General features: G+C 36.5%; 1 long non-coding RNA gene across 1 annotated transcript in view; it reads right to left on the bottom strand.

Moving 5' to 3' along the window:
• Window positions 1-12,816, bottom strand: part of LOC121822936 (uncharacterized) — a 35,647-nt gene that overhangs the window by 6,205 nt on the left and 16,626 nt on the right. The window lies entirely within an intron of this gene.

The following is a 12,816-nucleotide window of genomic DNA, read 5'->3' as shown; positions in this document are numbered from 1 at the left end:
CTAAAGTTTCTGTGAATAGAAATGTCAATGGTCTTTTAAAACACAATTACATTGCCAAATATGTAGAAGAAGAAAAAAACACCTAGAGATCTGAGATGGTATCCTCCATTAAAACTGTATATGCTCTGAAATACCATCTACTATAGGTTTATATACTGTTTCTCTTATAGTCAGAGTTCTTGGGTCCAGAAATCAAGGGGTAGATTTGGGGATGGCACTACTCACAAACTTCCTAGTTTTATATTAGAAAAACTAAGCTTGCTTCCTATTTCTGTGACATAATGATCTGCTGACCTAGAAGTTTTAGGACAATATTGTGGTCTTTCTTCTAGAGTGCAGAATGAATAATACCTTGTACTGGCAAAAATAAGACACCATCATAGCTAGTTCAGACTCCTAAATCCATTGAGACAGAGGCTACAGAGTTAAGAGCTACAGTAGGAAGCTGAACTAATGTTTTTCATGGAGACAAGGAAAATTATTATGAGTGTTCAGATGATCCTTTAGGGGATCACTTGATGTTATCTCATCCTACAGTTAAAGTCAATGGGGAGCTATCACAATCCAACCCAGACCATAAGGAATTAAGCAATGTGTCAACCCTCCAGGTAAAGAATTTATACCTTCTGGGTTCTGAGGGTTCACAAAATACAGAAGGGTTACTAGAATATAGTAGTTATATATACAGCTAAGACCATATGAACAGTCATAGAAATGAGGATTTCAATGAGTATCTTATTTTGTGATGAACATGTCTCTGTGTGTATGTATACATACATAACACACACACACACACACACACACAAAGGGTGACAAAATTGTTGAAAAAACAAACCTATCTATCTGTTGTCTACAATAAACACAGCTTTGAAGATAATCTACACTTTAGACTGGCAGTATTAACAAAATTATTTCAATAAAATGGAATTATTCTAATAAATGAGACAAGGAATCAAGCAGCATCACTACACTAATATTTGACAAAATGGTTTTCAAACTAAAATTAATCATGAGATAAAGAGGGACAATTCATTTTAATTAGGAGTATAGTTAACTAATAGGACATTGCTATCCCAAACATATATGCAGTAACTTATGGATCAACCAATTTTAAAAAATACACTGATAGATTTAAAAACAAAGATTCATATCAGTTCATTCACCCAAACATCAAAAAATGCACATTCTACTCAACAAATGGGAATTTTTTCTTTATAATATATCATATTCTGGGACACATACACAAATCTCTACAAATTCATAAAGGTATTGCTAACTGCTATATCTAGCCACATTATATCTAGCCACAATACAGTAAAATTCAAATTGACAACAAAAATATCTTTAGTAGATACACAATCTCTTGGAGATTAAGCAATTTGTTAGTGAATAATGAATGAATAGGTCAAAGAAGAAAGAAAGTTCCCACACCTAAATGTAAATGAAACACAACAAAACTTCTGAGACACATTAAAGACACTATGAAGGAACTTTATAGTAGTAGATAGCTACATTCATAAATCATAAAGTTAATAAATGAATGGTTTAATCATGAAATACAAAAATTTGAAGAAGCTTACACAAATGAAATCCATAACCATGCAAGGGGAAGAAATAATAAAAATGAATGCATAAATCAATGGAATAGAAACAAAGACAAAAATAAAAGAATCAATGGTTCTTTGAGAAGTTAAAGAAAATTAACACACTGTTGGCTTAACAAATGAAAGGAGAGAGAGGACATGAATCAACAGAATCAGGAGTGAACATTATCACAAACACAATCAAATTCAGAAGGTTCTAAGGAGATACTTTAAAAACCTGTTCTCCATTAAGCAGGAAAATGTAAGAGAAATGGATGAAAATACAAATTCAGCCAGAGCACAAAATTTTATTAAGATGGCAACAACCTAAACAGGCCCATAACACATAATGAGCTTGGTATAGTAATGAAACAATTTCCAACTAAATCATTTTCAGGGCCAAATGAATTCACAGCAGAAAGATCAATAGCCAATACTCTTTTTTCTTTTCTTTTACCTTTGATACTACAGTATAATTACATCATTTCTATTTTTTTGAGATTACAGCATAATTATAGCATCTCTCCCCTACCTTTCCTTCCTCCAAACACTCTCACAAACCCCTCTTTGAACATTTTCAAATTTGGCCTTTTTTACCATTTTCTGGTGATATGTATGCATATGTATATCTGTCTAAATTATCAAATATACCCTGGTTAGTCTGTATAAGGTCACTCATACATATGTTGGAGAGCTCGCTACCTTGAGCTGGATAACTAATTGGTGTGTTCTTCTCTGGGGAAGATGATCTCTCTCATTTTCAGCATTCCTTCATTGCCTGTAGTTCTTTATGTAGCATTGCGGCCTTGTGGGCTTTACCAAATCCACTTTGGCATGTCAATTAGATTACTCTTTGTTCAGCTCATGCTTAGTGATTCATATTGATAAGACTTTAATTGTGTAGATTCCAAAAATACTAAGAGACACAATCTCACCACAAGCTCTTTTATTATCTTTCAGCTCTTTTTCCACAGTGGACTCTGGGTCTTAGGGCTATTTTATAAATGTATCCACTGGTACTAGACTCCATAAGACTGCATTGTGTTGTGTTATGGATTTCTGTAATGATATTAGTCTGTTGTGAAAGAAGTTTCCTTATTGAGATATGAGGACAATAGTTATAAATTTGTAAAAGTAGAAATATTTAGATTGTTGTTAGGATTTAGGGACATAGTCCCATTTAAAAATGCCTCAAATAAATAAACAAAAGACTGATAGATAAATAAAATCTCTAGGCATGAATATAACCAAGGACATGAAGGACTTCTACAAGGAAAAATTTAAATGTCTGATGAAATAGTGAGAAGGAAAGCAGAAAATGACAAGACACCCAATGTTCATAGATTAGTAGAATTAACAACATGAACATGTGTGGTGGTAATCTAATTGTATTGAAATATTATTTTGATTTGTACTGAAATATTAATTTGATTGTATGTTAATAAATAAAGTTGTCTGGGGGTCAGAGCTATTAGAGCCATAGCAAGAGTGTGGCGGTGGTGGCACACGCCTTTCATAGCAAGAGTGTGGCGGTGGTGGCACACGCCTTTAATCCCATAAGATCTCTGTGTGTTCAGGGATACAGCCAGCATTGGAGACATATGCCTTTAAGACCTAGGGGGCTGTACATTCAGACAGTGACGAGGCAGTCATGTGTTTGGGTTTACAACCAATGAGAAGGCAGAACAACATACTTTAAAAATACGAACCGAGAGGAAGTAGGTCTCTTTTCGCCAAGCTGGGACAGCAGGAGGAAGGGTGAGATTTTAGCTCTGAGCTCTGACCTCTCGGCTTTCTCTTTTACATTGTTTCTGTGTTTCTTATTTAATAAGACGGTTGGTTACATCTACATCTGGCGCCCAACGTGACAAGAATCCATTAAAAACTGCTTGGCTTGGCGGCAGGTCCGCTTTCCCGCAAGGGCGGCAGGCGGCCCGCGGCGGCAGCGGCGGCGGCAGCGGCGGCACACGGCGGCCGGCGGCGATCGGCTTCTTAGTCCGAGCTGCTGGCGTCCTAGTCCGGGTAGCAACTTCTAGCCCGGGCCTAGGTCTGTGAGCAGCTTGCCTAAAGCCGGTGCTACAAACAACTCAGACCTGCCCTGCCGAACAGGGCCCTGCCTGTAAAACCAACGCACGCACGTGGTCGGAGCTTAAGGAAGCCAGACCCAAGCCTTGACTCGGCACAAGAGGGAACACGTGGCTGCATTTAAGCTTTAGCCGGCTACGCTTTCTTGTGCGTTCTCTCTTTCCTCTCTCTCTCTCTCTCTCTCTCTCTCTCTCTCTCTCTCTCTCTCTCTGGATTTACACCTGGGACACTAGGTGGCTGCTTTGAAAATCCCCTCGGATTTCTACTGTTCTACGCAGATTTGGTAAGTCAAAATATATCAGATATTTTAAAGGAAACTATCTAAAAGAGAATTTTTTTCCACATTAAAAAACAAATGGGTTTTATGTGTACATTGGAAGAAAATTGGTTTTTGTTCGAAATTTTAGGCAGTCTGGCAATGGAACAACTATATAATATTAGTATTGGTGGAATTATGCACCTCATCACTATAATAATCCACATTTTAATATTTAAAAAGATAGTCAATTTAAGTGCCAGGATAACAGCGTTAGAAGAACTTGTTAAACCTGTAAAAATTCAGACAGAAGAAATTAACAGTGAAGTTGTTTCAAGTCGGGATCATAAGGTTGCAGAAAGAAAGCCTGTTTTCACACAGTCACCCTTAATTTATCCTGTAACAGTACAGCAGATGCCTGATCAAATGGCTACACAAAATACTTGGGCTCCAATTGAAATGTTGGATTTAAAAAGGTTTAAGGAGGCAATAGTATCTTATGGCATGCATTCCCCATATGTAAAGCAAATGTTAAACACTTGGTCAACATATAATAGGATAGTACCACAGGACTGGCGGGACCTCGCACAAGGTGTTCTGGAACCCAGCCAGAGACTTCAATTTCTGACTTGGTTTAAGGAGGAGGCTAAAAACATAGAAAAACAATGGAGGGATAAAGGAGTACAAGTTTGCCAGGATCAGCTTATGGGCGAAGGCCAATATGCTTCAGCACAAGCACAATGTTTATATGATGTCCAAACCCTAATTTTATGTCGAACGGCAGCCTTGAATGCATGGGACAAAGTTGAGGAACCAGGAAAAAAATCTGAGTCATTTACAAAGGTGAAGCAAGGCCCAAAAGAGTCTTTTACAGATTTTTTACAAAGACTGGCTTCAGCAGTAAAGAGAACGGTCTCGGATTCAGAAGCTGGTAAGGCAATAATTGAATCTTTGGCCTTTGAGAATGCGAATGCAGCATGCAAAAGAATAATCAGGCCATTAAGGGCAAGATCTGCACCTATGGAAGATTGGATTAGAGAAACAATTAATGTTGAAGCTGATGAGCATGATGATACATGGGTAGGAGAAGTAATTTCAAAAGGTTTGAGGAGTGTTAGATGTTTTGGATGTGGAAAGCAAGGACATTTGAAAAGGGACTGTAGACAGGTCATTTCCAGAAACAATGTTTCTTCAAGGAACAATGGCAACAGAATGCCCCTTCCTTCTGGAGTATGCAGAAGGTGTGGTAAGGGAAAACACTGGACCAACGAATGTAGATCAACAAAGGACAGACAGGGTAATCCTTTGCCTCAGTCTTCGGGAAACTCCCAGAGGGGCCTCAGGCAGGCCCCCAGTGCAAATCCAGTTCAAACCTTTCCGGCAGCCATAGAGGAAATGCCTGCTCTGGAGAGCGATTAAATAACCAAATGCCTATTGGAATAAATCATGCTGGTCAGAATGATGAAACAGAGAGGATAGAAAATTCAGGAGAAAACATAAAGAAAATTTTTTGGCAAACTTCTATTAATGAACAAAGACCAAAATTAACGATAAAAATAAATGGTGTTTTGTTGTCTGGTCTGGTAGACACAGGTGCGGACGTTACCATAATTGCACCAGAATTTTGGCATCCAACTTGGCCTCTTCAGGAGGTAAACGTTCAACTGTTAGGAATTGGAACATTATCTCAGGTGAAACAGAGTGCAAGATGGCTCGAATGTATAGGTCCAGAAGGACAGAGAGGAAAATTAAAACCATATGTGGCTAACATAACTATGAACCTGTGGGGTCGAGACTTGTTGCAACAATGGAATACTCAGATTAACATCCCTCCAATCTCAGAAACAAATCATAAACTAGCACATGTTACTGAGAGAAATATTAGAAGATATTGTTCTAATGAGTGGTCACCAGCCATCCATATTATACAAGAACAGGGCACAATAACTGATGATCTTCCAAAGACACCAACAGCTCTACCTTTAAAATGGTTAACAGACAAGCCTGTATGGGTCCAGCAATGGCCTTTAACAACAGAGAAACTCCAGGCTTTAGAAGAGCTGGTAGAAGAACAGTTAAATGCTCAGCATATTGAAGAATCAACCAGCCCTTGGAATTCTCCTGTATTTGTTATTAAAAAGAAATCTGGTAAATGGAGAATGGTAACAGACCTTAGGGCAATTAACAAAGTAATTCAGCCAATGGGTTCTCTACAATCTGGGATGCCTTTGCCTACTCTGTTACCAAAAGGATGGCCTCTCATAGTTATTGATTTAAAAGACTGTTTCTTTTCAATACCCTTACAAGAAAAAGACAGAGAAAGATTTGCTTTTACAGTGCCTACTTATAATAATTCTCAACCGGTTAAAAGATTTCAATGGAGGGTCCTCCCACAGGGAATGTTGAATAGCCCAACTCTGTGCCAATATTTTGTACAACAGCCATTGGAAGTGATACGTAAAAAATTTCCTAAATCTATAATTTATCATTATATGGACGATATTTTACTAGCTGACTCAAATGCAGATACTTTAGAAATAATGTTTGAAGAAGTAAAGAAAATTTTGCCTCGCTGGGGATTACAAATTGCTCCTGAAAAGATACAAAGAGGAGATTCTATTAATTATTTAGGATATAAAATAGAGCTACAAAAAATTAGACCCCAAAAGGTGCAAATTCGGAGAGATAGACTACAGACTCTTAATGACTTTCAAAGATTATTTGGAGATATTTCTCATCTACGAACTATTGTTGGGGTAAAAAATGATGAACTGACTAATTTGTTCAAAACCTTAGAAGGTGACAAGGACTTAAATAGTCCAAGAGAATTATCACCTGAAGCTGAGAAAGAATTAGCCTTGGTAGAAAAGAAAGTGCATGAAGGACACGTGAATCGTATTGATCCAAAGCTGGATTGCATTTTGGTTATCTTACCTTCTAGGCGTTCTCCTACTGGAATATTAATGCAGAGGGAAGATATTATATTGGAATGGATATTTTTACCAAATAAACCAAATAAAAAATTAAAAACTTATGTGGAAAAAATCTCTGACTTGATTTACAAAGGAAAAATGAGACTTCGTCAATTAGCAGGCATAGACCCAGCAGAAATTGTCGTACCATTAACTAAGGAGGACATTGAAAAATTATGGACAGAAAGTGAACCTTGGCAAAGAGCTTGCAGTAATTTTTTGGGAGAAATTAACAGCAAATATCCCAAAAGCAATAGAATTGATCTTATAAAGAGAGCTGATTGGATCTTGCCTCGAATTGTACGGCAAAAACCCATATCTGGAGTTCGTACATTTTATACAGATGCCAACAAAGAAGGAAAGGCAGGTTACAAATCAGAAAATTTAAGTAAAGTGGTTCAAAGTCCGTATAATTCAGTTCAAAAATCAGAATTGTATGCTATTCTGTTGGTATTAATGGATTTTTCAGAACCTCTCAACATAGTAACTGACTCTCAGTATGCTGAAAGAGTGGTGTTACATATTGAGACTGCAGAATTTATCCCTGATGCTTCAGAATTAACTTCACTATTTATTCAATTACAAGATACAATCAGGAAAAGGAATCATCCTTTATATATAACTCACATTCGATCCCATACTGGTCTGCCCGGCCCTCTAGCACAAGGCAATGATGAAATTGATAAATTATTGATAGGAAATGTGCTGGAGGCCTCAGAATTTCATAAAAAACATCACGTTAATAGTAAAGGTTTAAAAAAGGATTTTTCCATAACCTGGCAACAAGCCAAAGAAATAATAAAGAAATGTCCTACTTGTTCCTTCTACAATCAGACGCCATTACCAGCAGGATGTAACCCAAAGGGTACTCAGAGAAATGAAATCTGGCAGATGGACGTGTTTCACTTTGCAGAATTTGGAAAATTGAAATATGTACACCACACTATCGATACTTATTCAGGATTTCAATGGGCAACTGCTTTGAGTTCTGAAAAAGCTGATTCTGTAATCACTCATTTGCTAGAAGTTATGGCCATCATGGGTATACCTGCACAAATCAAAACTGACAATGCTCCATCATATGTCTCTGTTAAAATGAAACAGTTTTTTGCTTATTACAATATAAAGCATATTACAGGCATACCACATAATCCTACAGGTCAAGCAGTTATAGAAAGATCAAACAGAACTCTAAAGGATATGCTAAATAAACAGAAATGGGTAACAAAAACCCCCAGAAATAGACTGCATAATGCTCTTCTAACTTTGAATTTTCTGAATGCCAATGAGAAAGGAACAACAGCTGCAGAGAGACATTGGATAATAGAAAAAACTACAGAATTAAATCAGCCTATATACTTTAAGGATGTGCTGACCTCAGAATGGAAACCAGGGTATGTATTACATTGGGGACGTGGTTTTGCTTTTGTTTCTACAGGAGAAGATAAGCTGTGGGTACCATCAAAATTGATAAAGGTTCGATTTGAACAAGAGAGACCTCTTAATTAGAGGAGGTGATAGTTCATCAACCAGCATGAACATCCAATTTAAACTAACTTGTATCAATAAAACATGCCTTTTCATTTCATCAGATAATAACTTGCCAAAAAGGAACATCCCCAAAATTAGTCTTGGGGAAAGGTTTTTGTTTTTGTCTTTTAGGAGAATGAAGGTTAAGGAATCTGAAGAACACTGGACAAATGAGACAACTGAAGAAAAGGGACAAATCATCTATCCCAAGAAACAGAGTGAAACGGTGTATGGGTATATATTATCTAAAAAAAAAAATTTTATGTCTTCCTAAATGTTTGTTTCTGCTTTTCTCTAAAGATTTAACACTATTGGTCTTCTAACAGTCCCAGTTCAATTAAAATTTAAAGCTGACTTTGGAGTTGGAGAATGGCTCTCTCCTTCTTTAAAATCAAGCATGTTGTTAAAAGGAAAATGCAAACTCCCTGTATCATGCCAGAATAAGAGCCATCTTCTGCTATGGTACAGGACAAAAGCAAAATTAATTAAGGGACTATTCTATTACTAATCTCAACTCTTTGATTCTATTCTGATTCTTTAAACTTTTCTCAAAGTATAAATTTTATATCAAAATTTACAAGATTAATATATATATATACATTTTAAACTTTGTTAAGATATGAATGGTCACATAGAGTACTAACTAATTCTAGAAAAAAGGCTAGCTGCATATATATGTTTTTGTGTTCGAGTCTCTTATCAGTTTTCTGCAGGAAATCACGGCCAGGCCTAATATCAACTGAAGTCTCCAGAAAGAAGATGGGGCCCCACAACAACAACAATTCCACGTGGACAATAATAATATCATTAAGCTGACAAACATCATCCACAGATCAGCTTTGAACTACAAGGTGCTCAGAGCAATTTTGAGATGACTAGCTGAGATGATCCAGTCTCAAAGACTACTTGAATAAGGACTTGAGATAAACCCTGAACTTTGGCATTATACACAGACTGGATAGTGAAGGATATAGTTACCTCTCTTAGAATTTGACAATTAACCTAAAATTTTTCTTTCAGGATAAAGAAAACTTCGCCCATACCCAGCAGGAAGCAATTTTAAGAATACGACGCCCACATTCCCAAAGAGGTGGTGTGGGGCAGGTGGTTTTTTGGTCTTTTTAATGGGTTCTGGGTCTGGGATAATTTTCAGTATTTAGGGGGGTTGGTTACAAGTTATTGTCAAGGGTTAGGAAAAAGGCTAAGCAAAGGAGATTAGATTTAAGGTTCTTGTTTAAAAAAAAAAAAAGAAAGAAAGAAAGAAAGAAAGAAAGAAAGAAAGAAAGAAAGAAAGAAAGAAAGAAAGAAGGAAAGAAAGGAAGAAAGAAAGAAAGAAAAAAAAAGAAAGAAAAGAGAAAGACAATTACTAGTTTTAAATACTTTACATTGGATTGAATTGTTTTATATTGTACACAAATTTGAAACTGATATTGTTAGAAAATGCTATATGTATATTTCTAATTGTATTTATTCCATCCACTTAACAATGTAATGCAAATTTCAGATCCTTGAATGTTATTATTATCAACTATTAGGATATAAAGAAATGAAAGCTAGTAGTTAGACATTATCATAGAACTTGTAGTCATATTGGATATGTTTTAAAAATTGAGCAGAGATGTTTTAGACAGGTCATCTTCAAACCCTTCAGAGATCTACAGAATATGGCATTTAAAATGTTTTAATAACTTAGAAAATTTTTCTTTTTTGAGACATGTCGGCTCCTGGCAGTACCAATCTACTTTAGAGAAAATATGGGCATTGAAGAAACTGCATATGGAGTCAAGTTTCATTCTGGCAAAAGTTAGCCACTGGACAACAAAGTATCCTCGAATCAACAGGACAAAATGGACAGACAGATCACGAAACAAGGGACTACTGATTCTTGCCAAAACAAGTGTGGTTATGGCTTTATCAAAAGGCATCTTCTGAGGCCAGGACAATATGGCCCCATCCCTGAAGTGGCCTTCGCATCCGGAAAAGGTACGGTGCCCTTTTCTTCGAAGGCAGCTTAACAGGCAGAGGGCCGATGGATTCTGTTGTACAATGGAACAGCAGCTGAAAGCTCATGCCTCTCAAAAGTAGACTGGCATTTAATAGAGGGATGTGGAGAAGAAGGGGATGCTGAGATGAAGCCATATATACACAGCCAAGAAGAATGGACAGCTGAATTAAAAAACTGTCAACAATTTCCAGAATTTAAAATCCTGAATCATGACAGGACACTAGTGGAATTCAGGTGTTTCTGGTACGTGGACTGCTCTCACCCAATGTGAGGTTGAACTGTTGACCTTGTGTACATCCTACTTCACAAATGAGTCTGTCAGATACACTAAGCCTATAGGCTGAAGATGATGCCCCAACACTGCGAAGAAACCTCAGGTGACTGCCCAGGCAGCTGGCTGTTTCTGTCAACTCACAAAATTTTTTTGGAAGTTGCTTGCATGCACTTCCTGTTTTTATTTTTGTTAGCTAATATTATTCCCTTCTTGGGTCTCTGAGGGAGTTGAAGATTAGTTAGTTATGGTCGAAGATTAGTTAGTTATAGTTGAAAATTAATTAGGATAGAAAGTACATTAGATACATCTTGGAATTATCAAAATAGGATAGATAATGGAATTATTTTCTCTGATTCGTCAAATACCTGTTTAGGTATTTATTACTTGTATATATTGTATATAGTTATTGTACTTTTGTATATAGTTTTTCTTTTGTTAGTCATAACCTTTTGCTTTTTTTCTTGTTATTAAAGTAGAAAAGGGGAAATGTGGTGGTAATCTAATTGTATTGAAATATTATTTTGATTTGTACTGAAATATTAATTTGATTGTATGTTAATAAATAAAGTTGTCTGGGGGTCAGAGCTATTAGAGCCATAGCAAGAGTGTGGCGGTGGTGGCACACGCCTTTCATAGCAAGAGTGTGGCGGTGGTGGCACACGCCTTTAATCCCATAAGATCTCTGTGTGTTCAGGGATACAGCCAGCATTGGAGACATATGCCTTTAAGACCTAGGGGGCTGTACATTCAGACAGTGACGAGGCAGTCATGTGTTTGGGTTTACAACCAATGAGAAGGCAGAACAACATACTTTAAAAATACGAACCGAGAGGAAGTAGGTCTCTTTTCGCCAAGCTGGGACAGCAGGAGGAAGGGTGAGATTTTAGCTCTGAGCTCTGACCTCTCGGCTTTCTCTTTTACATTGTTTCTGTGTTTCTTATTTAATAAGACGGTTGGTTACATCTACAAACATGCCCATTTTACCAAAAGCAATTTCAGATTCAATGCGATCTTAATTAAAATTTTTGTTTCATTAATCACAGAAATAGAAAAATCTATCCTAAAATTTATATAGACTCACCAAAACCTCAGGTGGCCAAAACAATCCAGAACAACAACAACAAAACAAACAAGACACACAAAACAAAACAAAACACTCCAAATCTTAAGTAAAAACATATATACATGTAATTTTTGGTATTCTGTATTTGACAAAGATGCCAAACTCATAATCTGGAGGGGTAAAAAGCACTTAATAAATGATGTTGGAAAAACTGAATGTCCAAAATGAAGAAGAATAAAATTACATTCATATTTCTTACCTAGCATGAAAACCAAATCCAAATGGACCAAAAACTTAAACATGAAACCTGACACTACTAGAAGAAAACACAGGCTGTTCTCCCATGACATCGATATAGGAAAGGAGTCTTTGAATAGGAATCCACTTGCCTAAAAATAAGGTTACCATTTGACAAGTGGAAATTCAGAAAAATAGAATGTTCCTAAACAACTTATGGCACAGTCAGACAGGTGTGTAAGAAACCCAAGAAATGGGAGGGAATCTTTGCTGGCTGCACTTCTTCTGACAGAGGATTAATATTCAGAATGGCTGCTGAACTCAAAAAGCAAATATTATAAAAATGATCCATTAAAATGAGACTGCAACCTGAGCAAATACTTCTCAAAAAGAAGAAAAATAATTAAAAATATCTCAAAATACTGATTTTCCTATAAGAATGAGGTAAATACAGATCAAAACCACTTTGAGACTTCACCCAGCCATAAAGGTAAAAATTAATGAAACAGCAAAACAAAAAAAATGCTGGAGGTTGTGTGGGTAAAAATAGTTCTCATTCATTATTGGTGGTATTCCACACTGGTGCAGCCACTATAAAATTCTAAAATGCTAAACATAAAGCTACCATATGACCCAGCTATAGCAAACCTTGAGACAAGGCCAAAGGACTTGACATCCTACTTCACAGATACTTGCTAAGAATAGAAACAACTTAAATTTCATTCAACCAACTAATGGATGAGGAAAATATGATGTATAAACACTATAGAGTTTCAATTAGCCATAAAGAAAAATAGGATCATGAATTTTG

This window comes from Peromyscus maniculatus, chromosome 15, assembly GCF_049852395.1.
Source record: "Peromyscus maniculatus bairdii isolate BWxNUB_F1_BW_parent chromosome 15, HU_Pman_BW_mat_3.1, whole genome shotgun sequence".
Lineage (NCBI taxonomy): Eukaryota > Metazoa > Chordata > Mammalia > Rodentia > Cricetidae > Peromyscus > Peromyscus maniculatus.
This window is presented reverse-complemented; position numbering and strand designations above follow the sequence as displayed.